Raw genomic sequence first — 25956 nt, forward strand, 5'->3', positions numbered from 1 at the left:
TGTTGAACTCAGTGTCTGTACATGTGGGTGCATGCAGAGTCGCTTCAGTCGTGTCCAACACTTTGTGACCCTTGGACTGTAGCCAGCCAGGCTCTTCTGTCCATAGAGTTCTCCAGGCAAGAATACTAGAGTGGGTTGTCATGCCCTCCTCCAGGGGATCTTCCCAACCCAGGGATTGAACCTGAGTGTCTTACATCTCCTGCATTGGCAGGCAGGTTCTTTACCACTAGAGCCCCCTGGGAAGCCGTCTCTTCACCGTGACCCACAGGAAACTCTCAGAAGGATATCATTGACATTAAATTCTGAATCTCTGAAGGTTAAAAGCTTATCAGTCATGCTTGAATAAGTTCTTACTCCACAATGTAACCTGACATTAGGCTTCTCTTCTACATGCACACTTTTATGAATAAGTGGCCTTTCCAATCACATTGCTTAAAAACATACTGATGACTCCAAGTGATATATTGCTTTTTCCATGAATTCCATGCTAAAGTAATCTGACAACATAATATCCCCACCAAAACACCTAGTTACTATTTCAAAGTATAGATATTCCAAATCAAACTCACAGTTTACCTCCCCAAACCCTGCTCCTCATCCTGACTTCCCCGTCTTGTTACTCACAAATCTACCATCAGTCTCTTCATATTTCCTGGAACAATGTTGACTTTCTCTTCAATACCCTATAAATGAAAAGTTATGATGTAAAAGTCACAATACTCAAATACTGATATAAAAGTAGTAATCTTACATGGTAAAGGAATAACGGGAAATAATACCACACACAAATATTCATACGAAAATAAGAATAAGCTATTTATGACAGTTTTTGTCTTTATTTCTGTTACTGGTCATGGAGTCACAGTTGGTATTAGCTACTTTCTTATATTATTGCCTATGCTGTATTCCCTTTGCCATCAGTAAGTTCCCTAACTGGTCATGCTTCTTTACCTTGAGAGGTGACCCAAACCTTTAAAAAGATATATTTAGTTGAAGGATAATTGCTTTGCAATATTGCATTGGTTTCTGCTGTATATGAACTTGAATCAGCCATCGGTGTACATAAGTCCCCTCCCTCTTGGACCTCCCCCCGCACCCCATCTAGCTTATCAGAGAGACTGGATTTGAGCTCCCTGTGTCAGACAGGAAATTTCCACTGGCTATTGCTTCTCTCACCTTATCCCGCCCTCTCCTTCCCGCCCCGTGCCCACAAGTCTGTTGACTGTGTCTGCATCTCCATTGCCATCCTGTAAATAGTCTTGGCCATTACTAGCCCTGTTTGGATTGAGGTATTGTAGTTTCCATTGACCTTAATCGCACAAACATGGCGATATTACTAAAAGCTACACTGGCCATCTTCTGTATTCCAGAAATACTCTTCCTTCCCTCCACTGTGGAGCACTGGTCAGGTTCCCCTCAGTATTTAGAACTCAAGCCACCTCTGTAGCTCTTTTCTTTGCTTATTGATTCAGATAAATGAGGAACGCAAAGTGGTTATGGATCTGGTTTTTATATATAAGCATTATTTGTGACTAGCACACTTGCTTACACTGTATTAATCTTTGAAATGTGAGTTGTTACTGACAAGGCTTTTTTACTTGGTGCGTGGAGATATGCTGAAGTTTCAGAGATAGACTCTAGTAGTGTAATATATAATAAATGCATATGTTTTTTAAACTATTAATAAAAAAGCAAGCTCCCTGCAAGTGCAGATTAAAATGTGAGATGTGGCAAGAGGTAGCATCATTTGATGTTAGAATAAACATATCTACTTTTTCATATTCTAAGTTCTCAGAATTTGAATTCTGTCCAGGGAATTTAACCAAGCATCACTCACCAGTTAATATTTTAAGTGAAATTCAATTGTGCCTTCTTTCTATTTGAACTGTGATTTCTAAAAAGTAATATGGTAATAATACTCAATTCAGTAGACATACTGAGCAAACTGAAAATACTAACCTCTGGCCCTTTTACAGTCTCCAATCATGCAGAGAGTTTGCAGTTTAACTAAAGCAATTGACAGTGGAAACAATGCAGTTGCACTGTATGACTTTTATAGTCTCCTCAATCAAATAAGAGGACCTTTTGAAGACAAGAAAAAAATCTTCAATTTGGTACAAAATTGCTGACTGCTGACAAATGCTAGATCTATCAAAATCATAAGTGGTTCTGGATCATTACCAACATCAAAAAAAAAAGCTTCATAATCACCACTTTGAAAGAGCAGCTCACTTACTGTGATGTGCATCCATATTTGTGTGACAAAAAAAATAATATACCTAAATACAGTGTCTGCACAGCATTTAAAGCAACACAGGAAAGCTGAGGAGATTCATATTCAAAACTGCTATAGTTTATACAAACACCCATACACATCATTCACACACTTTCCATTCACCAGATACAAATGCTGCTCCATACTCTTCTTTTATTCATTTCCATGATATTTTCTAGAATCATTATTTCAAATATGTATTTTTGTATTTTTATATATTGAGTAAAAGTGAAAAGATACTTTCAAACATGCCTCTTGTATTTAATTTCCATAGATGATCATGAATAGAATAGATACATGCTTTATATGTTAATATGACAAACTTATACAGCATGTCAAAAAGCAGAGACATCACTTTGCCAATGACTAGTCAAAGCTACGGTTTTTCCAGTAGTCATCCACAGATATGAGAGTTGGACCATAAAGAAGGCCGAGCAACAAAGAATTGATGTTTCTGAATTGCAGTACTGATGAAGACTCTTGAGAGTCCCTTGCACTGCAAGGAGATCAAACCAGTCCATCCTAAAGGAAATCAGTCCTGAATACTCATTGGAAGGACTGATGCTGAAGCTGAGGCTCCAGTACTTTGGCCACCTGATGGGAAGAGCTGACTGATTGAAAAAAGACCCCAATGCTGGAAAAGATTGAAGGCAAAAAGAAAAGAGGGCAGCATTACCAGCTCAATGGACATGAAGTTAAGCAAACTTCGGGAGATAGTGGAGGACAGAGGAGCCTCGTGTGCTGCAGCCCATGAAGTTGCAAATAGTCGGACACGACAACGAGTGAACAAAAAAATTTATTTAAATAACTCCTCTGTGTATGCCTGTGTTGCTCCAAAATATACAATGAATACTTTCTCATTCATATTTCCCTGGGGACATATGGTGAAAAATTTCCCAAAGTGCAGTTACAATCTTTTGCTTTTTTTTTTTTCCTGTAGCTGATCAAAGTCTCTATGAGAAAAGGAATTGGGAGTCCCCTGCTAGAAATGCCATCATATAATCCAAATTTTTAAAAGTTTGATTTTAGCACAAAACAAATTAGAAAAACTCTCATGTACTAATAGTGCTGGGTGCCTGGCCACAGATGCTCTCCTGGGTGCTTCCCTTAATTCTTTATAGGAGAGTTTATTACCACCAAATTTTTTCAACAAAGTAAGTGGTATTCACTTTGAGAAAGTTTCTTCCTTCATACCTTCCTTTTTGTTATACAACCCAATTTTGATAAGTTAGAAGTTATTGAAATCAAGCTCTATTGATCAGATTAATAAGTATTTGACCATAACAAGAAATGAAAATAATTAAGATTTAATGCCATCAGTACCCTAACTTTACAATCTCAGCCTTCTTTCCTCCCTTTTGTCTTTCCTTTCTTCATTCATTCCCACTTTTTCTCCTGCTCTTTCTCCCTCGAATATCCCTCCTTTCCTTCATTTGTTCCTTCTTTAGTTCACATGTTCAAGCCACAGTTTCAACAACAAAGCCCCATATATATACTAATGTTTTATACCCTATAACAACATGTAAGGTAAGGTGTATTACTACCCTCATTTTTCAGGTAAAGAAATTGAGGCACAGAGAGGTTACACAGTTTGGCAAATATCACACAGTTGGTGTGTGTATTTATGTATGTATACATGTATGTTTTGGTGGTGTGTGGATTTGAATGCAAGTAGTTCAACTCCAAAGTGGTTTGTGTGTGTGTGTGTGTGTGTGTGTGTGTGTGTGTGTGAAATAAATATCTCAAAGCATATTTCTTGCACAAGAAATAATAGGAATCTCAGGGGAGTGTCCATAGCTACTCCAAAATTTAATGATATTTCTAAGCTCACATGGCCTAAACAATATTTATTTTTACTTTTCTGCATACAAATCCAGATACTGTAAGGAGATACATTTGAATAAATTCTGTAGTAATAAGAGAACCTGAAATGCAGCTGAGGTTTGCATTTTAGTTTCCTTAGACAAAACTACATCTCTGCTACTACATGTCATCTGGGGACTGACTTGTCATTCTTTGGGATATATTTTATATCTGTGTGATCCCATATTTATCCAAACATGAAACTCAGTACTTCTACCTGGTTCAGCAGGAATTATGCATGGACAACTGAAAGTCACAGGAAAACTAGTAGAGGGTCTGATCATTCATTGCATACCCTTGGCCATCTAACTAGGCACTGTTACCCTCTCACCAACTCCTCCTTGCATTCCCCTTTTCCATCTGTGCTATTTATACATTTATTTACAGTTTATCTCCTATCTATTATTCCCAGTACTTTACCATATCCTCTTAAGCTTTGAAATCAGCTTGCTCTTGAGGTCAGAGCTTTCATAGCACATTGATTTAAATGTTTTAAATGTCTTCAAATCTCATATTCAATGGGTACATGTATGAAGAAAGGCGGGACTTCCCCAGTGGCGCTGCCATAAAGAATCCTCCTGTGATACGGGAGGTGCGGGAGGTGCGGGTTCGATCCCTGGGTCAGGAAGATCCCTTGGCGGAGGGCATGGCAGTCCGCTACAGTATTCTTGTCTGGAGAATCCCATGGACAGAGGAGCCTCTGGGCTACGGCCCATAGGGTTACAGAGAGTCAGACACAAATGACGCAACTTAGCATAGCACACACACATGAAGAAGCGAATAGTTTGCATGTTTGTGTATATATGCGTTTGTGTATGTTGTACGAGAAAACATATGAATACACAGGATAGTGATATAATCTTAATAAATATGGATTACGGTGACTAAATAATTTAGCAGACATTCCCTAGAAGACGCACTAATAGTCTGAGACAAAGATTAAAAGTGCTGGTACTTTATCAAAAATATGCAAATCCAGAGCCAAAGGTCTGGGATGTGCAACAAGAAAAGATGTGAAGCGATGCCAGGCAACACACTGCATGTGATGATCTACAAATGAAACCTTCACAGCACTTCTCAGGACAAATTGACACAGAAATTATGCAGGAAAAAGTTTAGAAAATGTATTCACACAGTTACGTCTTAAGTCTTAGCATAAGCGATTAACCTCCCTTAGGTTTCTCCTTTGGGGGAGAGAGACAGATGGGAAGAGAGAGGGAAGGGAAGGAGGGAGAGAGACAGAGGAACAAAGCCAATGCCTTGCCTTCTAATATGAATAGCTTTGAATAGTAGTTTTCTTAAACATAGACGCAAACATTTTTGGAGAGCAAATTGCTCATCATGTGGGACTGTTCAGTCCATTCCTGGCATCCTTGGGTCTTGCTCATTGATGCAAATTTCTCAGGGTGGCATAAGCACCATTCATGTTTGTGATTGATCTTTAATACTTCAAATCATACTTTAATCAGTGAACCAGAATTCTGATGAAATCCTGACATTGCTTATAATTTCACCTCTTAATATCTAATTGGTTGCATGTCCTTTTCCAGATACAGTTATCACTGTTAATTGTTGTTGTTAATATAATCATGCATAGTTAATATAATTAACATTGCTAATATTCAAACATTGCAAGTTGATATCTGGTTAATTTGGGAAGCAAAAGCTCTTTTTCATCCTTTGTCTAGCCCATGAGAGGTAAATTTGCCTCAAGATTCTGTCTTCTACTTTGGTCTTACTCTCTCCACTACATTAAAATGATGTAATATACTTCCAGTTTTAACTTCCACCCATATATAGGAGACTCCTAGAAATAAACTTCCAGCTGAGAATTCTCCATTTGATTTAAGAATCAAATGCCTAATGTTTCTGGACACCTGTACTTGCATTATCAAAGGCACCTGAAACTCATTATCTCTAAACGGGAATTCATATTCCTTGTTCCCTAATGGTTTATATTCCCATACTTTCTGTCTCATTTGGTAGAAAACACATTTATTCTCTTACATTAGAATCTAGAAAATTATCGTTGACTTTTTTTTTCTTTCCTTCACCTCCCACATCAAATCCTTCACCGAAAGTATTGAGAATCATATTTTCCTACTGAAAAAGGCAGATAGCCCTTCATTTTGACCATTAGTCGCTACTCCAAGGCTTAAGTACTAAAAGTCAATGACTTTTTAATTTACATCTGGATATTCATGATGTAAACAATACCCTCTTAACATTCTCTAATTTAAATTATATCTGAAGAACATCTTGCTTTGTTCGGGTTTTTTTTTTTTTTTTACTGTCCCTAGGAACACTTATATTGTAGGGTGACAGTTTGCAATTAAAATCGGCAAACATAATATAGATCAACATAAGAAACGTCGTTAACTCCTTTGTTGTTCTGATATCGGTATATAAATCTAGGAGCCAGGCTTGGAATTGACAGCTTTATTTAACATTCAGAATTTAAACTATATATGATTTGCTTACACTGATTTCAGTACACTTTTCCTGAGCAATTAAGATACAGATATTTTAACTTATTAAAGCTTACTGTCCTTCTTGAACAGCTAGCCTACAGTCAAAGTTTATTTGATCTTATATAGTTACTTAAGCCAGGTTTTCAATTTGTGCTTGAAAGGCCATCATGCTGGCTACAATAAAAACTTAATTGTGAAATCGACAAGTTGATTAATTGCATGTTTTCTCCAGTTTCCTCTCTCCTATTTGGACCCTGTATCCAAACTCCCATGCTGTTGTCTTAGGAAAATGTGATTTTTTTGTTAATGCCTGGTGTTTTCTCTTTCTTCAAGTGAATTAGCAACCTTTATAGTATTTTGTGTTAAATCAGGCAAAACCTTCAGTATTACTCCACAGCAATGATACCTTTCAAATATAGGAAAGTACATTAATATGACCAGTTGTTGTTGAATCAGTGCAGGTTGCAGGTAGAATTGGGTAGGTAGTAACAAAGATTATAGTTCCAGAGATTAAAGAGAAATTTAGATAGGAATTGCCCTTCCACATGCTATTGTGTTGGCCTGAGTTATTAACAAGGTAACTCAGAAGTGCGTAAAGAGTGAATGTCAGTCACACCTAATTAATCACAGGAGATAAAATTTAGAAGAGGATTTTTTCTTTTTCTTTTTTTTCCCCTATCAAATGCTTTAATAGTTCTTCTGAAGTTGTATTGGAACCAGTAATAAAGGGAGACGTAAATATATATGCAAAAGGATTCCTCAATCCTGGAATCAATTGGTCACTTTTCTCACTTGTAAGTAGTCTTTTAGAATGCTTTTAGACAAAAACCAATAGCACTAAAATGATGAGACTATTAGCATATGTATCATTGTCATATATTATGTCATACATATATTATTTAATATTTATATTAATATATTATGACATATTTTTGGAAGAAAAGTTATGACCAAACTAGACAGCATATTAAAAAGCAGAGACATTACTTCAACAACAAAGGTCCATCTAATCAAAGCTATGGTTTTTCCAGTAGCCATGTATGGATGTGAGAGATGGACTATAAAGAAAGCTGAGCGCCGAAGGATTGATGCCTTTGAACTGTGGTGTTGGAGAAGACTCTTGAGAGTCCCTTGGACTGCAAGGAGATCCAACTAGTCCATCCTAAAGGAGATCAGTCCTGAATATTCATTGGAAGGACTGATGCTGAAGCTGAAACTCCAATACTTTGGTCACCTGATGTGAAGAACCAACCCATTGGAAAAGACCCTGATGCTGGAAAGATTGGAGGCAGGAGGAGAAGGGAACAATAGAGGATAAGATGGTTGGATGGCATTACTGACTAGCTGAACATGAGTTTGCTTAGGCTCCAGGAGCTGGTGATGGACAGGGACGCCTGGTGGGCTGCAGTCCGTGGGGTCGCAGAGAGTCAGACACGACTGAGGGACTGAACTGAACTGATTGTGATATATATATATATGTCACGTATTATGAGTATATTAGTGTGTGCTCCTCTGTCAATGGGATTTCTCAGACAAGAATACTATACTGAGTTGCCATTTCCTTCTCCAGGGGATCTTCTAGACCAAGGGATTGAACTCATGTCTCCTGCACTGCAGGTGTATTCTTTACTGCTGAGCCATTATAGACCTGATGACTGAGTTACTTTGAACTTAAATTTTTAAAAACTGATTTGACTTTTGACTTTACTGCCTCTTAAGTTTGGTATTTGTAATAAGAAAAATTTACATCTAAAGCTAGATGATGACGATAAAATATTAACTGATAAATTTTAATTGATTGAAAGAAAAACAGAAACAGAAGAGGTTTTTTGTAGTTAAAAATAACTTACATTCAGAATTTTATTGACAACTCTTCCCTGATTCATAGTGACAGTTAGTCCCCAAAGATTGGCTTGTTGTTCAGTTGCTAAGTCATGACTGACTCTTTGTGATCCCATGGATTGCAGCATTCCAGGCTTCTCTGTCCATCACTATCTCTCTGAGTTTGCTCAAATTCATGTCCATTGAGTCAGTTATACCATCCAACCATCTCATCCTCTGTTGCCCCCTTCTCCTCTTGCCTTTAATTTTCCCCAGCATCAGAGTCTTTTCCAATGAGTCAACTCTTTGCATCAGGTGGCCAAAGTATTGGAGCTTCAGCCTCAGTCCTTGCAAACAATATTCAGGATCAATTTCCTTTAGGATGAGCTGGTTTGATCTCCTTGTTGTCCAAGGGACTCTGAAGAGTCTTCTCCAGCACCATAGTTCGAAAGGTTGGCTTACTTGCCATGAAAAGTCACATATTCCCTTCCTCAGCTCTCAGCTCCTCGAGACAGATGAATGTAGTTCTTGTTTTGTTGGAGCACCTCCTTGCTATCTCAGGATGCAGTAAAGTTGGGTAGAAGCGTTTGGCATTCTCAAAGAGACTGAAAACACTATTATGCCCCCTTGACAGATGGAAGAAATTTACTGGCACTCCTTTGTATAAGAATATTTCCACACTGAGGTATATAAATCTGGACCTTAATGATTTTCCCGCTATTATGTACAGGTAGCCAGATCTCCACATGTATCTGATAACATTGTACCGCATAATCTTTGAAATGGGACTCTAGACAACTCTGATACCATCTTAGATTTCTATAAACTTTCACATCTTAAAACAAGGAAAGACTATTCATAGTTTTTTTTAATATTCTTAGCTCATAGCCTTCATAGTTTTGATATATTATAAATATTTGTCATCTCATTTTCATTTCAAGCTGGAATCCTTTAATAAGTGAAATCTAGACAGATTTTAAGCTTATATTTACTGCTTGTATTTTAAATACAAACTCATTTTAATATAACCATGTTAAATTTCACATCCAGTAAAGCACACAATTCTTTTTAAAAATACACTTCTTAAATAGACTTTTCCTAAGTAAAAAGCAGATGATGTATTTAATAGTTTTCATGCTCAAGCATATATAATTTAAGCTATATTATCAATATCAGCATTTATTTTCTGAGAAAGTGAGACTTGTGATCACAGGTCATTATGGAAATATTTAGATATCACAGCCTTTTAAAAGAAAAGCATCTGGGAAATTCAGCAGTCACTATAAAGATGGCTGAAAAAAGCTTTAAAATCAGTCAGGTTGTCTTATTTCTAAGATAAATGTAGTTCAAGAAAAATCATCGTGTAGCTTCTCTTCAAGTCTATTTCATATATACCTGAAATAGCTTCATTTTATAAAGCCTAGTTAGATAAATGCATTATACAACTTTAATTTTTTATGTATTATTCTAATATGATTGCACAGATGAATATTAATGTAAACTGTTAAAAATTATTGTAAAAATTATTATATTATTATAAAAAATTAAGTGAAAATTGTGTTACTTTTTAAGAGGGCTAGGTCTGAGGAAACTTTTTGTGTGTGTGTGAGAGCATTGTTACTAAGATAACTTTTTAGAAACTAAAATAGAATTAGTCTCTTACATATGAAGATATTATATTAAAATATATATCAATATGTACTTAAATTTTATGTGTTATGCACATCACATAACATTATACAGAGGTTAAGGAATATCTATCATTTATCTACCCATGTATCCACCTGAAAGATATAGGCAGTAATCTCTCAAATTTAACTTCTAGGAAGCTAAATGAAATCAGACTCTCTACAGTTAAAGAGTTCAAATGACTTTTGGCATCACTCAGAGCAAAAGTCAAAGTGTACCCGGCACACTTTGCTTCCTGTCCCACTAATCTGCCGTCTACTCTTGCTTCCTTTCCTTCTGTTGCCTTTCCTCCCTGACTAGTTTACTCTTTCTTGACTTCACCTGTTGCAATCTTGCCTGTGGACTTTGCTCTTGTTGCTTTTGTCTAGAATGTTCTTCTCTAATATACCTTACCTTCTGTAGGCTCAAAACAGCACATTCTCATGGAAGTTTTATTTCAGACTGCAACCCCCACCCTTAGCATTCTTGATTCTCTTCTACCTTCTTTACCTTTCCCTAAGCACTGATCACCATCTTAGATGCTGTATTTTACTTCAGCTTATGATATAATATTTACTGCTGTCTGTCTCCTTCCCAGTAGAAGGTAAACTTTATAAAGGCCATGGTGATTTAGTCTGTTTTATTCACTACTCTGTCCCCTGACATAAGTTATTCAAATAATATTTGTTAAACTGAAGAATAAGTAAATGAAAATTCAAAACTAAGGAAGAGGAACAGTTTCATTGCTAATTGTCTTTATAGATCTATCCCCATAGTGTGACCAAGAGCACATGAGCTCTTTTTAATACAGCATGTGAGATTTTTTTAAAGAATTTTTAATTGTTTTGTCAATATACAGCTGGGTAAGTCAATTAGATTTTAATGCTTTCAGAGGAATGGCAATTGAATCAAAGAATTAATTGCTTAGGAATGATGATGATCTTAGATTGTGTTGATCAGATTTCATTATTGTTCCTATTATATTTCCATTTGCTTTTTAAGTGATATTAGAGAAGAAATATGAGGGAGTCTGATATGTGAAGAGTTACTTAGATGTCCATGTAATGTATACATGCATGCTAAGTCGCTTCAGTTGTGTCCAACTTTTTGCAGACCTGTGGACCATAGCCCACCAGGCTCCTCTGTCCATGGGATTCTCCAGGCAAAATTATTGGAGTGGGTTGCCGTGCCCTCCTCCAGGGAATCTTCCCAACCCAGGGATTGGACCAGTGTCTCCTCCATCTCGTGCTTTGGCAGACAGGTTCTTTACCACAAGCACCACCTCAGAAACCCATTCCTGGAATGCCAGGAGCAATTGAAATACAATGAATACCTGGTCTTTCACCTTTTGTTCAGTTTTATTGTTTGTGAACTTGAATACTGAGGAGCCTAAGTCTCCTTTGGGAAAATAAATGGCCATTAAAACCAGGATGAATTTAGTTAAAACCAGGAAGAGTTTAGTCATCTTTGATTCATATTTGATTGTAGAAAAATAAAACTACAAGGAATGTCCAAGTTACTTAATGAGCACATCCTCTTAGATTCATATGAATAAAAATAACATCAAAATGCAAACAGATATTATGTGGTGGTGTTATAATCTAATTTCTTTAAGTTTAATATTTAAATCATTCTTCTGGGACTTTAAAATTTCCTTTACATTTTTCAAGATGTCAATGTGAAAGGTGACAGCTTACTGTTGTAGACTGTGGTTTGCTGTTTAATGAAGGCCTCCCAACGTTTATAAGTTTGTCTGAATGAAGGAGTCTGGCTGTGAGCTGGATTTTCCAAAGTACAGAAATTTCATTCATTTTAAATTTATAAAATTTCTAAAGATATGTCATCATTGTTTTCTCAATTGATTCAGCTTAACACTGGCATTTTTAAAGCTTAATAACATCCTTTTGTATTGTTGTTCAGTCCCTCAGTCATGTCCGACTCTTTGCAACCCCATGAACTGCAGCACCCCAGCCTTCCCTGTCCTTCAGTATCTCCCGGAGCTTGCTCAAACTCATGTCCATTGAGTCAGAGATGCCATCCAACCATCTCATCCTCTGTCATTCCCTTCTCTTGCTCTCAATCTTTCTCACCATCAGTTTTTTCCAATGAGTCAGCTCTTCGCATTAGGTGGCCAAAGTATTGGAGTTTTGGCTTTAGTATCAGTACTTCCAGTGAATGATCAGGATTGATTCCCCATAGGATTAACAGGTTTGATCTCCTTGCAGTCCAAGGGACTCTTTTTATTGTATGTTATCTAAAATTTTATGTCCATTCTAGCCATCACATGAATTTGCAGAATTACTTCCAGGTGACCTAGGGAATTTTTTTTTTTTCTGCTAGATCTTCCAAAGGGTGTCAGATGGCTCTAAATTACTTGACAGTAACTTGATCAGACTTGATAATGTCACCTCTAGCATGCTGGCACCTTGACCCTTGAGTCCACCTACCATCTCTCTTGACAGCTTGGACTCAGTCCTGGTGCCAGTCATGGGAGACCTGACAGCTCACAGATGCATGCAGTCTTCCCACGAGTTCATCACCTGACAATTGTCTGACTGATATATTTGATCTCAAGCTTGAATTGCTTCTTGGCTTCTGGTCTGTTGACCTTTTGCAGTAAATTCCAAGAGGCGACTGCCCATCAGTCAGTGTGTATAACTGAAGTCCAAACCGCTGTTGGCCTTGGTTGCCAATTCTCTAACTTGAAAAGCCGAAAAAGACAGCGCAGAAAGCCAGAATTGACAGTCCCTTGACGGATGACTGCCCAGCTGTCTGTCAAGTGACACTCTGGGATAAAGCCAGTGTATTTCTGAGATCCCAAGTGAGGAAGTTATGAAACGGCCATTCTTTTATTTCCACGTGCACACTGGGGATATCAGAAGTCAGAATGTCTTACTTCTGAAATATTTTCTCTGTTGGATTCTCTCTTGCCTTTTTAAAATTGGAGCATAGTTGATTTGCAATGTGGTGTTAGGTGTACAATAATATGATTGTTACATGCATGCATATAGATGAATATATATTTTTCAGATTCTTTTCCATTATAGGTTCTTACAAGATATTGACTATAGTTCCTATGCTATATGGTAGGTCCTTGTTGTTTGTCTGTTTTATATATGGTAGTGTAACATATCTTCATATTGTTTATTAGATGTGTTATTTTCTAAAGATGAGGTCTGTACTGTAATTGTCCTTTTCTTATCATCCTTGACTCTCTGATAAATGTTTGCTATAAATCATCTTCGTGATTCATTAGCTGGATGAGTCTGGGTTTTTATTACCTGAGATTTGTTACTTTTTTGAGTAATATCTACACAAAGTTGCAAATGAATCATCTTCATAGAAATTACTGATCAACTCATACAAAGAGCTGAATTTTCAAATATTAATGCTACAACAAATCTTATTGCTGAAGCCACCTACCTCATAAGTGAGGTATTTGATTTAGTCCGATTCACTGGTTCGTTGATGATAAATATTTTGAGAAAATAATAGCTTATTTCTTGAAAACATGGCATTTTAAAATGATTACATTTCCTGAAGCTCCAGGTAAGTATTTAGTTCACATAATTTTAAAGGAATTCAATTAAGTACGCAAAGAGAATTGGGTAAGTGACTAAGTGATGTTCATGAGGAAAGATACACAACTCATAAGGCTTCAATAACAGAGCTCGTCTAGGATTTTAAAATATTTTACTTAAAACATATAAATATAAACCATTTATATTATAAATACAGCTAGTAGAAAGTGCTATGGGATATTCACCATAGTAATTAATGACTCAGATTAGGTTTTAAAATAGTCTCTTCCATGCAGTCAGGAATGAAACATTCACATTTACATTAAGTGTGGAAAGATTTTTATCTGATATTTTTACTATAAATTCATACAGATGAGCCTTAGGATAATTTTTTTACTTCACTGTATATTCAATATATATTTAATGAATAATACAATATTTCTTTTCATTTAAAAGTCTGATTAATTTCAATATTTAGAAAATGAGAGGAATATTTTACTGCTGCATTTCATGCATTCATGCTATGCTCCTTTGCTGTGTAAATGGCATAAAAAGGGTAAGAGAGAATTCTCTTTACCTACGATGGACATTGGTTAACTAGGATAAGACATAAACAATGAGGAATGCAAAATTAGTGTCTGAGAAATTTAGTAGTAACAGTAGTAACATCTGGGATAGATTTTGTTTCATTCAGAAGAAGAGGTCACTTTCAAAAACATATTAACTCTCCTCCATATCATAGCAAAGGTGTAGCCCAAGATGGAATATTCTGACCACCAGATAACTAGAAGTTATGCAGATTCTTGTCTGCAATTACACAAAATCAGATATCCTATATGTAATAAAGCAATTGTTTTCCACCCTACTAATAATGAAAATACAAAATTTCATGTCTGTTCTGTCAGAAAGAACGAGTCTTTTAGTTGTCTTTAGTTTCAGTGTCTTTAAAATCTTTAATAACTTTTTGGCATTTCTTCATAGAAGTAAATATCTAAAAATTGGATGTGTTTTCATAAATAATGAAGCATGTATTTTCTTTTTTTAAAATTTTTAATTGGAGGATAATTGCTTTGTAATGTTGTGTTGGTTTCTACTGTACAACAACATGAATCAGCCATAAGTATACATAATTATGCTATACATTTTTTTTCATGAAACTATATAAAAAGGGATCCTCTTATTCATACGGCTGATATACAGTAACATTAGACGTACAAAACTTAAACTGTAAAATAAATAAATAGGAAAGAATTAGCTATAACTTACCTACTCCAATTTAGAATTCTCATGATCATCATGAAGCAGGCTAAGTGATCCATAATTGCATCTTAAATTAGGATTTTGAAGTGATTAACCTCTCTAGCCTTGCTTGTTTCATGAATATATTATTTTTATATTATTGAAGCAGTCTTATCTTTTAAGAAATGTTGAAGACCTATTATTATTTTTCTATTTTGTGGAAGTGCTTAAAAAGAACTTGTAAGTGCACTCAGGAAAGGGCTAATAGAAATGTCCTTCAGGTTTCATCCAGAAGCACACAGCTCGCTAGAGAAGCAGATGCTTTATTTAAGAACAGGGATGGGACACCTGTAGTTAAAAGCTAAAATATGGTAACATGGCACATTTACTGAAGGCATCCTCTCTGATCCTCTATGGCAGAAAGGAAATGTGAGAATTAAAAGGGCAAATAATAAAAGCTGAATTGTGAATTTAATGACTCTCCATCTTTATATTCAAAGAGCTGAGAAAGCATAACTTAGAAATTAACTCTCATTCTAGACCACATTTGCTTCTTGGGTAAATGATAAAATTTTGAATGATGAGTTATAGTCTATTGAAATGAGTGAGTGAACTACAAAGGAAGAAAGGGCAGTGCTTTGCTTCATTATTATAATGAAAAAGAAACAGAGTTTATCTTTAAGAAGATGATATCAAATCCTATAATGTATGTGTTTTTTTAAAAAGTCTTTTCTGCTTTCTTACTTACATTGAATCTCCCCACATTAAGTAGCTCTCTCAATGTAGATGAAAAAGTACCAGTATTAATACAGATGGAAAAAAAATTCTTTCCTCTAATCTCTCTCTCCAGCTACCAATACTTCTATTTGGTTCACATTCTATAAATGTGTTGAAAATTGTGTTGTTCTGAATACCAAATATAAACTGAGTGAGATCAAAAAGAACTAATGCGGTGGTTAAATATGTATATATATATATATATATGTATATGTATATATACGAAAAGAAATACTCAAAATGGGTTCACATTCATTTAAAGTTAAACCTAATAGAGAAAAATAGGCAAAACCAATGGTACTTACCAGGATAAAACATAACATAAGCAACCCAGAGCATCTTGGGTATAAGCAGTGTGAGGTGTGAGATGAATTGCTTAAGCTGGGTTTATCTTCCAAATAATTAATTTCTTCCTTTTCATGATATTGAATGCAAATGAGAGAATGAAGAACTATCTTTATTGTCATTGCTCATCCAAAAATTCACATTTGGAAGAAGAGACTTCAGAAACCACTGCAAATCAGAAAATATTTTTTCATTTTTTTCCTTCCATCTTTATTGAGATATAATTGGCAAATAAAATTTTAAGATATTTAAATTGTAGGAAGTGATGATTTAACGTACATATACATTGTGAAAGGATTCCCCTAGATGATACATGGACCTCCGTGATGGCTAAGCAGTAAGGAATTCACCTGCAATGCAAGAACCACAGGAGATGCAGGTTTGATCCCTGGGTCAGGAAAATCCCCTGGAGAATGGCATGGCAGCCCACTCAAGTATTCTTACCTGAAGAATCCTATGACAGAGGAGCCTAGTGGGTTATAGTCACAGTCCCTGGGGTCACAGAGACACAAAGAGTCGGACCTGACTGAAGTGAGTTAGCATGCATGCAGGTGATACATAATACATACATATTTTATATATATATATAAACTTTTTTATTTTATATTGGAGTATAGCTGATTAACAATGTTGTGATAGTTTCAGGTGCAGAGCAGAGTGACTCAGCCATACATAAACATGTATCCATTCTCTTCCAAACTCCTCTCCCACCCAGGCTGCCACATAATATTGAGCAGAGTTCCCTGTGCTATACAGTAGGTCTTTATTGGTTATCTATTCTAAATATAGCAGCATGTACATGTACATCCTAAATTCCCTAACTATCCCTTACCCCTACCATTAGAAATGTTACTATTGTTTTCTTAAAATGTTTCTTTGTGATGCTAAAATACATGAATGTTTTAAAATACATATAGATGGATAATTAATACTCTTTAGATTCCACATGTAAGTGATAGCATATGGTATTTTTCAGTCTGATTTATTTCACTTAGCATAAAGCTCTTCAGTTCTATCCATGTTGTTACTAATAATAAGATTTCTTATTTTTATGACTGAGTAATATTCTACCATATGTATGTACCACATCTTCTTTATCCATTCATCCATTGATGGACACTGGGGTTACTTCCATATCACGACTATGGTAAATAAGGTTTCTGTGAATGTCAGGATGCATATATCTTTTCAAAACAGAGTTTTCATTTTGTTTTGATATGTACTCAGGAGTGGAATTGCTGGGTCATATAGTATTTCTACTTTTTGTTTTTTGAGGAACCACCATACTTTTTTTCATGATGTCTGTAACTTTTCATTCCCAACAACAGTGTACTAGGGTTCCCTTTTCTCCACATCCTTACCAACATTTGTTATTTGTTGTCTTTTGGACCACAGCCATTCTGACAGGTGTGAAGTGATGTTTCATTGAGGTTTTGATTTGCATTTCCCTACTGGTTAGCACCTATTGGCCATCTGTGTGTCTACTTTGGAAAAAATGTCTCATCGGGACTTCTGCCCACTTTTTAAATCAAGTTGTTTGCTTTTCATATTGAGTTGTATGAGCTGTATATCTATATTGAATATTAGCCCCTTATCAAATATTTCATTTACAAGTATTTTCTCATGTTCAGGGGCTTCCCTGATAGCTCAGTTGGTAAAGAATCTGCCTGCAATACAGGAGACCCTGGTTTGAGTCCTGGGTTGGGAAGATCTCCTGGAGAAAGGAAAGGCTACCCACTCCAGTATTCTGGCCAGGAGAATTCCATAGACTGTATACTTCATGGGGTCTCAAAGAGTCAGACAGGACTGAATGACTTTCACTTTTTCTTCTATTCAGGAGACTGGCTTTTCATTTTGTTGATGGCATCCTTTGCTGTGCAAAAACTTGTAAGTTTGATTAGGTCCTATTTGTTTATTTTGCTTTTGTTTCCTTTTTCTGAGAAGGCTGATCCAATCAGAAGACTAACTGTCAGAGACTGTTGTGCATGTGTTTTGTTTTAGAAGATTTATGGTTTCCAGTCTTATACTTAGTGCGTTAATGCATTTTTAGTTTACTTTTGTATCTGGTTTAAGAAAATGTTCTAATTTCATTCTTTTACATGTAGCTCTTGGAGAAGAAAATGGCAATCCGCTCCAGTATTCTTGCATAGAAAATCTCCTGGACAGTGGAGCCTGATGGGCTACAGCCTATGGGGTCAGAAAAGAGTCAGAGATGACTTAGCAAATAAACAATGTGTAGCTTTTTTTAATTTGCTAATATTTTCTTTAGTCACTTGTACATATTTATTCAAATGAAAGGCAAAGATATCATTTTCCTTTTTTGTGATGTTTTTATCAAGCTTTTGTTATGATTATGCTTACGTCCTAAGGAAAGTAGTGAGATCCTTTGTATTTTATTTATTTGTTGCCTAAGGAATTTGCATAAGACTGGTGTTGAATTTTTCTTAAATGATTTTCAATATAACTGATTCAGCCTTCTGTGTTTGGGCTTTTTATGGACATATTTTAAATTATTGGCTAAGCTCTGAAATAAAACTAGGACTATTCCTATCTTCTGTCTTTACTTCTGTCAGTTTTAGTAGGTTAGCCTTATTCTGCAATGCAGTTTGCTGAACAAGTTCTGGTAGGCTTGGAACTCCAGAACATCAACTCTTGGCTCCTAACCCCCAACAAAACTTAATACACCCCAGACTGCCATTTTACTTTTACGAGTAAATTTAAAAGACAATGTACCTGTTTTATGTGTTAAATTTTTAGAAAAAGCAATTTGCCTAAAGGAAAAGTCAGAAAGGATAATATAGAAAATTAACCACAGTAAATTTTTCTTTTCCTGTGCTATCACTAAAATCAACTTGTCTTGATTATATGGTGGTATGCTTGAACAGGTTTTTTGTGTGTGTTCTTCATCTAGCTTTTATAGTTACTTTCAGTAGAAGATTGGCTTCCCTGGTGGCTCAGAGGTTAAAGCATCTGCCTGCAATGTGGGAGACCTGGGTTCGATCCCTGGGTCGGGAAGATACCCTAGAGAAGGAAATGGCAACCCACTCCAGTATTCTTGCCTGGAGAATCCCATGGACAGAGGAGCCTAGTGGGCTATGTTAGTCCATGGGGCTGCAGAGTTGAACACGACTGAGTGACTTCACTCACTCACTCACTCAGTAGAAGATTAGGAAGGTACAAGTTACTTGAACGAAGTGGAATCTGAAGTCCCCAAATTGACTTTAATGTATTGTTCTTTTGATGAGGCTTGTATTCTTGTTATTTTCTATTCTTAAAACTCATTAATATTTATGGCTATCAACATGAAAGATTTTCTTTGCAAAAGTGATTAAATGCATTGCTTATTTTAAAAACCCTTATCCAAGATCTCCCTTTTCTACTTCTCCAGGAAAGTAGAAACAATAAATACTTTCAGTATATTCTTATTTAGCATCCTGCCAACATCAACAGATGGTTTCAGTACTAGCTCTATCAATTTATACGCACCCCATTGATTCTCTCCTCACCCATATTTTTCAGCATATCTGAGAACTCTATGCACTGGGAATTTTTGTGAACAGGAGAAATAGCACTAGTTGCTGAGTTTAGTGTATAAGAGAATGGAATATAAAATATTAGTGACAATTGACATCTCCCTGATGCCAAATCACTACTCATATATCATGCTTTCATGACCTGTGATATTCCTTAAAATGTACATGTCTAGTAATATCTGGGATTTTAATAGATCTTTTGAATCATGACTTGTCAGTGTTGGGCTGTTTTTTTTAAATATTTCGATTATATTTTGGTTTTTTTTTCTTTTGGCTACACCATGCATCATGTGTGTGATCTTAATTCCCCAACCAGGGACAGAACTGGTGCCCTGCAGTGGAAGCACCGAGTCTTAACCACTGGACCACTAGGGAAGTCCCTGGATGATTTTCTTTTTTAATGATGGATCATTTTAGGGTCAATTTAGGCTGAAAGCATCATTAAAGCAGGCAAAGTAAAAACTGCAGCAACCTTCCCTCTCCACTTGACATTCATATTCTTACAGTGCTCTATGGCCATTACTGTCCTAACGGGACAGCTGGAAGGCAGCATCCTTCTGACTAGGCAATCACTTCCAACTCTTATATTCAATGCATGAAGTTTTCTCTAACACATTGAAAGTTAATGTTATGGATAGAAGCATTTCTCTGGACAGAGCTTTATGGCCAAGTGCTAAGTCATGTCTGCTTTATGAAATATTTTAAAACAGATGGTACGTGTATTTATCCTTGAAATCTAAGTTGAAAAAGTCATCATACCTCCTCTCTGAGCATTTTTCTCACACCATCTCTAACGGAGATCTCTCATTTTTAATGCACAATAGCAGAACACATTTATTGTAGACAGTTGTTAATATGTAGTTTCTTCTATTGTGTATTTACCTATCTGGAAAAGTAGCCATTTTAGTCATCATTATATTCAATAAGGGCAAAATAATCTGCCTGTAATGTGGGAGATGCAGGTTCAGTCCCTGGATTGGGAAGATTCCTTTGAGGAGGGCATGGCAACCCACTCCAATACACTTGCCTGAAGAATCACATGGATAGAAGAGCCTGGCAGGCTACAGCCTACTGGGTCACAAAGAGTGGAACACGATGAAGCAACTGAGCATGTACACACACATATTCAATAATGTTGGAAAAAGTAGAGCCCCAGAGTCAAAACAGAGGGAACAAGGCAATGTAACTTCCAGCCACAAAATTATTAATTTACTCATGAGATATCTTTTCTACTGTCTTAAAAAGGGACATGTACTTCCTTCAAAATAACTGTCTCAAACATCTGACTATAAAATTCTGTGAATACATAACTTCTAGTGAACAATATAACAAGGCAATTCTCTATGGTGTATGAAGTTTTTCATAAAATTTCAATTATCAACAGCAATCCCATCAGTATGGAAAGTGAGTTTAGATATTTTCAAAGCTATTACTGGACAACTGAAACCAAATAGAATCAGCATAGCTGGAAAATGCAAATCAGACACAAAGCATTAATCAGAACATTAAAAAAAAATCATAGACAACATTTAAAAGAAACCTGAAATTACTTTGTTAGATTTATAGAAGGGCTAATTACAAGGAGATGATAACTGGCTGGTTAAAAATAGTCCAGAGAAAACATATTTAAAAACCAGATGTGTTTGTTTTGCAACATGCAAAATCAAACCCAATTGAATAAGCAAGTAGACTCCCTTTTGCTGAATCAAACTTTTTATTAGAATAGAAATCTTAAGTTATTTTTCCAGTCTTCAGTTTTACTTACTTTTACTAGTGCTCTAAGGAAAATAAAATATCTGTTTGGAGTATTATAGAAAGAACAATATAATCAACATAAATGCATAAAAATAAAAAGTTAGTATACTTTTTAGAGTTGTTTTCAAATATTTATATGGGATTCACATATGTGCATTTAATGCAAACCATATCACAAATCTTTGGGATTTAAGCATTCTTATATAAATGTCAAAATTTATGTTAAAAAAGATCATGCCATCTCTCCTTCTGTAGATGTTTTTATTTGCTAAATTTTTTGTTCAAATACTGAAATGGTTTGGAGTCCACTGGCTTCATTAAAACATTTAAATTAACACATTTACTTTCATTACCAATAGCGTTTATCTATTTTACTTGACTGTTCCATTTGAAACTTAATTGATGAAAAGGCAGTCATTTGGTCAGTCAACAAAGCATTTAGAATTACCTATCATACGCCAGACATTATTCCCAGAAATGAGACTACCAAGTGTAAAAATGAAGATCTTTGACCTCAAATAACTTACCTTTGATTGAGAAGGATAGGCATTATTTGATGTAGTAGTTACTTATTTTTTTCTTCCTATGTCTAGAATACAGAGTTTGCCTAAAGTTTGCAATGATGAAGAAAATGAGCAGTTGAAATCATAATATTTATATCATTGTATTTGATTATTATACGCCTATGTCTCCTTTTGGTTTTTAAGCATGATTCATTCATTTATTAAGATAATTAATGTAAAAATAAGCACTTAGATAAAATAATAAACTCATAAAAATAGAGATATACATAATCTCTATAATCTCTACTATTTGAATGGATGTATTTATACTCGAGTCTTTGTTAATTAACTGCAATTTTATGTTTCTGAGTTTTAGAGAATCTTTTCTTGAAACTTCGCCAAAAAATTTATATGTGAGCTGTAAGGTCATTAGAATGCTGAATAAGTAGTTCATTTTTCTCATCAGAAAATTACATACTTGATAAAGCAATTTATAATTACAGTTTTAAATCAAATAGCTCAATCATGTTCCAGACGAAATGGATGGATCCCTTTGGAAATATTATGAAGTGGAAAGTAAGGTATGTTATAATGATAATTAGCAAAGTGCATAAATACTGACTAAACTGAAGGTTAATTTTTGCAAATTTGCTCTGTTGTTTGTATTTAAGGAAATATTTAGAATACATATTTTAGTCTTCATGTTAAAAATAGTTTCATCATCTTATTCACTCATATTTCATATTTTTATGGAAATTCTACTTTATTAAAAAATATCTGCTTGAAACTCCCTTCAGTTCAGTTCAGTTGCTCAGTTGTGTCCAACTCTTTACAACTCCATGGACTGCAGCACTCCAGGCTTCTCTGTCCATCACCAACTCCCAGAGCCTACTCAAATTCATGTCCATCGAGTTGGTGATGCCATCTAGGCATCTCATCCTCTGTCTTCCTCTTTTCTTCCTGCCTTCAATCTTTCCCAGCATCAGGATAATTTCCAATGAGTCAGTTCTTCACATCACTATTGGAACTTCAGCTTCAACATCAGTCCTTCCAAAGAATATTCAGTACTGATTTCCTTTAGTATAAACTGGTTGGATCTCCTTGCAGTCCAAGGGACTCTCAAGAGTCTTCTCCAACAGCACAATTCAAAAGCATCAATACTTTAGTGCTCAATTTTCTTTCTTGTCCAACTCTCACATCCATACATGACTACTGGAAAAACCATAGCCTTGACTAGACAGACATTTATTGGTAAGTAATGTCTCTGCTTTTTAATATGCTGTCTAGGTTGGTCATAGCTTTTCTTCCAAGGAGCAAGTGTCTTTTAATTTCACGGCTGTAGTCAGCATCTGCAGTGATTTTGGAGCCCAAAAAATAAAGTCTGGCACTCTTTCCGTTGTTTCCCCATTTATTTGTCATGAAGTGATGGGACCAGATGCCATGATCTTAGTTTTCTGAATGTTGAGTTTTAAGCCAACTTTTTCACTCTCTTCTTTTACGTTCATTAAGAGGCTCTTTAGTTATTTGCTCTCTTCATTACTGAGTAGGCTTTCTTATCTCTCCTTGCTATTCTTTGAACTCTGCATTCAAATGGACATATATTTCCTTTTCTCCTCTGCCTTTCGCTTCTCTTCTTTTCTCAGCTATTTGTAAGGCCTCCTCAGAGAACCATTCTGCCTGTTTGCATTTCTTTTTCCTGGGGATGGTGTTGATCACTGCCTCCTGTGCAATGTCACAAACCTCCATCCATCATTCTTCAGGCACTTTGTCTATGAAATCTAATCCCTTGAATCTATTTCTCACTTCATGTATAATCGCAAGGGATTTGATTTAGGCCATACCTGTATGGTTCTAGTGGTTTTCCCTATTTCCTTCAATTTAAGTCTGAATTTGGTAATAAGGAGTTCATGGTCTGAGCCACAGTCAGTTCCCGGTCTTGTTTTTGCTGACTGTATAGAGCTTCTCCATCTTTAGCTGCAAATCATTTAATCAATTTGATTTCATTATTGACCATCTGATGAGTCCATGTGTAGAGTCTTCTCTTGTGTTGTTGGAAGAGGATGTTTGCTATGACCAGTGCATTCTCTTCACAAAGTTCTGTTAGCTTTTGACCTGCTTCATTTTGTACTCCAAGGCCAAATTTGCCTGTTACTCCAGGTATCTCTTGGCTTCCTACTTTTTCATTTCAGTCCCCTATAATGGAAAGGATATCTTCTTTGGATGTTAGTTCTAGAACAGAGGTCATTCTGTTGTTTTTGAGGTTGCAACCAAGTACTGCATTTCAGACTCTTTTGTTGATTATGGTGGCTGCTCCATTTCTTCTAAGGGATTCTTGCCCACAGATATAATGGTCATCTGTGTTAAATTCACCCATTCCAGTCCATCTTATTTCACTGATTCCTAAAATGCCGATGCTCACTCTTGCCATCTCCTATTTGACCACTTCAAATTTGTCTTGATTCGTGGACCCAACATTCCAGGTTCCTATGCAATATTGCTCTTTACAGTATCGGACTTTACTTCCATCACCAGTCACATCCACAACTGGGTGTTGTTTTTGCTTTGGTTCCATTTCTTCTTTCTTTCTTGAGTTATTTCTCCACTGATCTTCAGTAGTATATTGAGCACCTCCCAACCTGGGGAGTTCATCTTTCAGTGTCCTATCATTTTGCCTTTTCATACTGTTCATGGAGTTCTCAAGGCAAGAATACTGAAGTGGTTTGCCATTCCCTTTTCCAGTAGGCCACTTTTTGTTAGAACCCTCCACAATGACCAGTCAGTCGTGGGTGGCCCTGAGGGCACGGCTCATAGTTTTATTGAGTTAGACAAGGCTGTGTTCCATGTGATCAGTTTGGTTAGTTTTCTGTGATTGTGGTTTTCATTCTGTCTGCCCTCTGATGGAGAAGGATAAGAGGCTTATGGAAACTTATGAAATTCCCATGAATGACTTCTATTATCTAATAAAAGTCACTTGTTTACATCTTTCTGCATGAACTTTTGAAATACCTAAATATATACACAGATTCTCACTTTTAAAGCAAGATATTAATCCCTTAAAGCATAATTACAAATGAGCTGCCCATGGGAAGGGTCACTGAAAGATTCTGGTAGATATTTCGAAAACAAAAATTCAGGTAGTTCAAATCATCAAATGCTTCTCAAGTTTAAGTTTTCTAACAAGCATAATAAGCATTTCTGCCCTCTCCCGAAATATATGCAGTATATTTGTTCATCTAAAATATCATCAAAAGCAATCTTATTTCCAAACTGTTTCTTGGACAAATATTGCTTTATTGTTGTTCAGTCGCTCAGTCATGTCTGAGTCTTTGAGACCCCCTGGACTGCAGCAGCCAGGCTTCCCTTTCCTTTACCATCTCCTAAAGTTTGGTCAAACTCATGTCCACTGAGTTGGTGATGTCATCCAACCATCTCCTCCTCTGTTGCCCCCTTCACCTCCTGTTCTGTCTTGCCCAGCAAAAGTGTCTTTTCCAATGAGTTGGCTCTTTGCATCAGGTAGCCAAAGTATTGAAGTTTCAGCATCAGTCCTTCCAGTGAATATTCAGGATTGATTTCCTTTAGGATTGACTGGTTTGATCCCTTTGCAGTCCAAGCCACTCTCGGAAGAGTCTTCTGCAACACCATAGTTCAAAAGCATCAATTCTTCAACGCTCAGCCTTCTTTATGGTCCAGTTCTCACATCACATGTACATGACTACTGGGAAAGCCATAGCTTTGACTAGATGGACCTTTTTTGGCAAATAGATGTCTCCTCTTTTTAATACATTGTCTAGGTTTTTCACAGCTGTTCTTCCAAACACTAGTTATTGTTTAATCAATCTACTCTTTTACTCAGCAACATACAATGAGCAGCTCAGTTTGGCCAGTAATTCTTTTGTCACCATAGCAGACACACACTTTACAAATGGTGTTGATCATTGGTAACAAAAGAAAGGTCTCTGCCTTCTTGTAGCCCCCAGTATATTAAAATGCTGTTAAAAATTTACAATCATGAAATAAGCACTACAGCAATGATTTGTAAAGTACAAAGAAAGCAAATAGAAAAGGGCAAATATCTTTGCCTAAAAAAGAGAGAAATGAAGATGACTAATAATAGTTTAGAAGTACATCAGTTACAGAGTGAAAGGGGATGGCATTCCAGGCAAAAACTATTGCAGGTTCTACAAC

The sequence above is a fragment of the Cervus canadensis genome, chromosome 9, assembly GCF_019320065.1.
Source record: "Cervus canadensis isolate Bull #8, Minnesota chromosome 9, ASM1932006v1, whole genome shotgun sequence".
Taxonomy (NCBI): domain Eukaryota; kingdom Metazoa; phylum Chordata; class Mammalia; order Artiodactyla; family Cervidae; genus Cervus; species Cervus canadensis.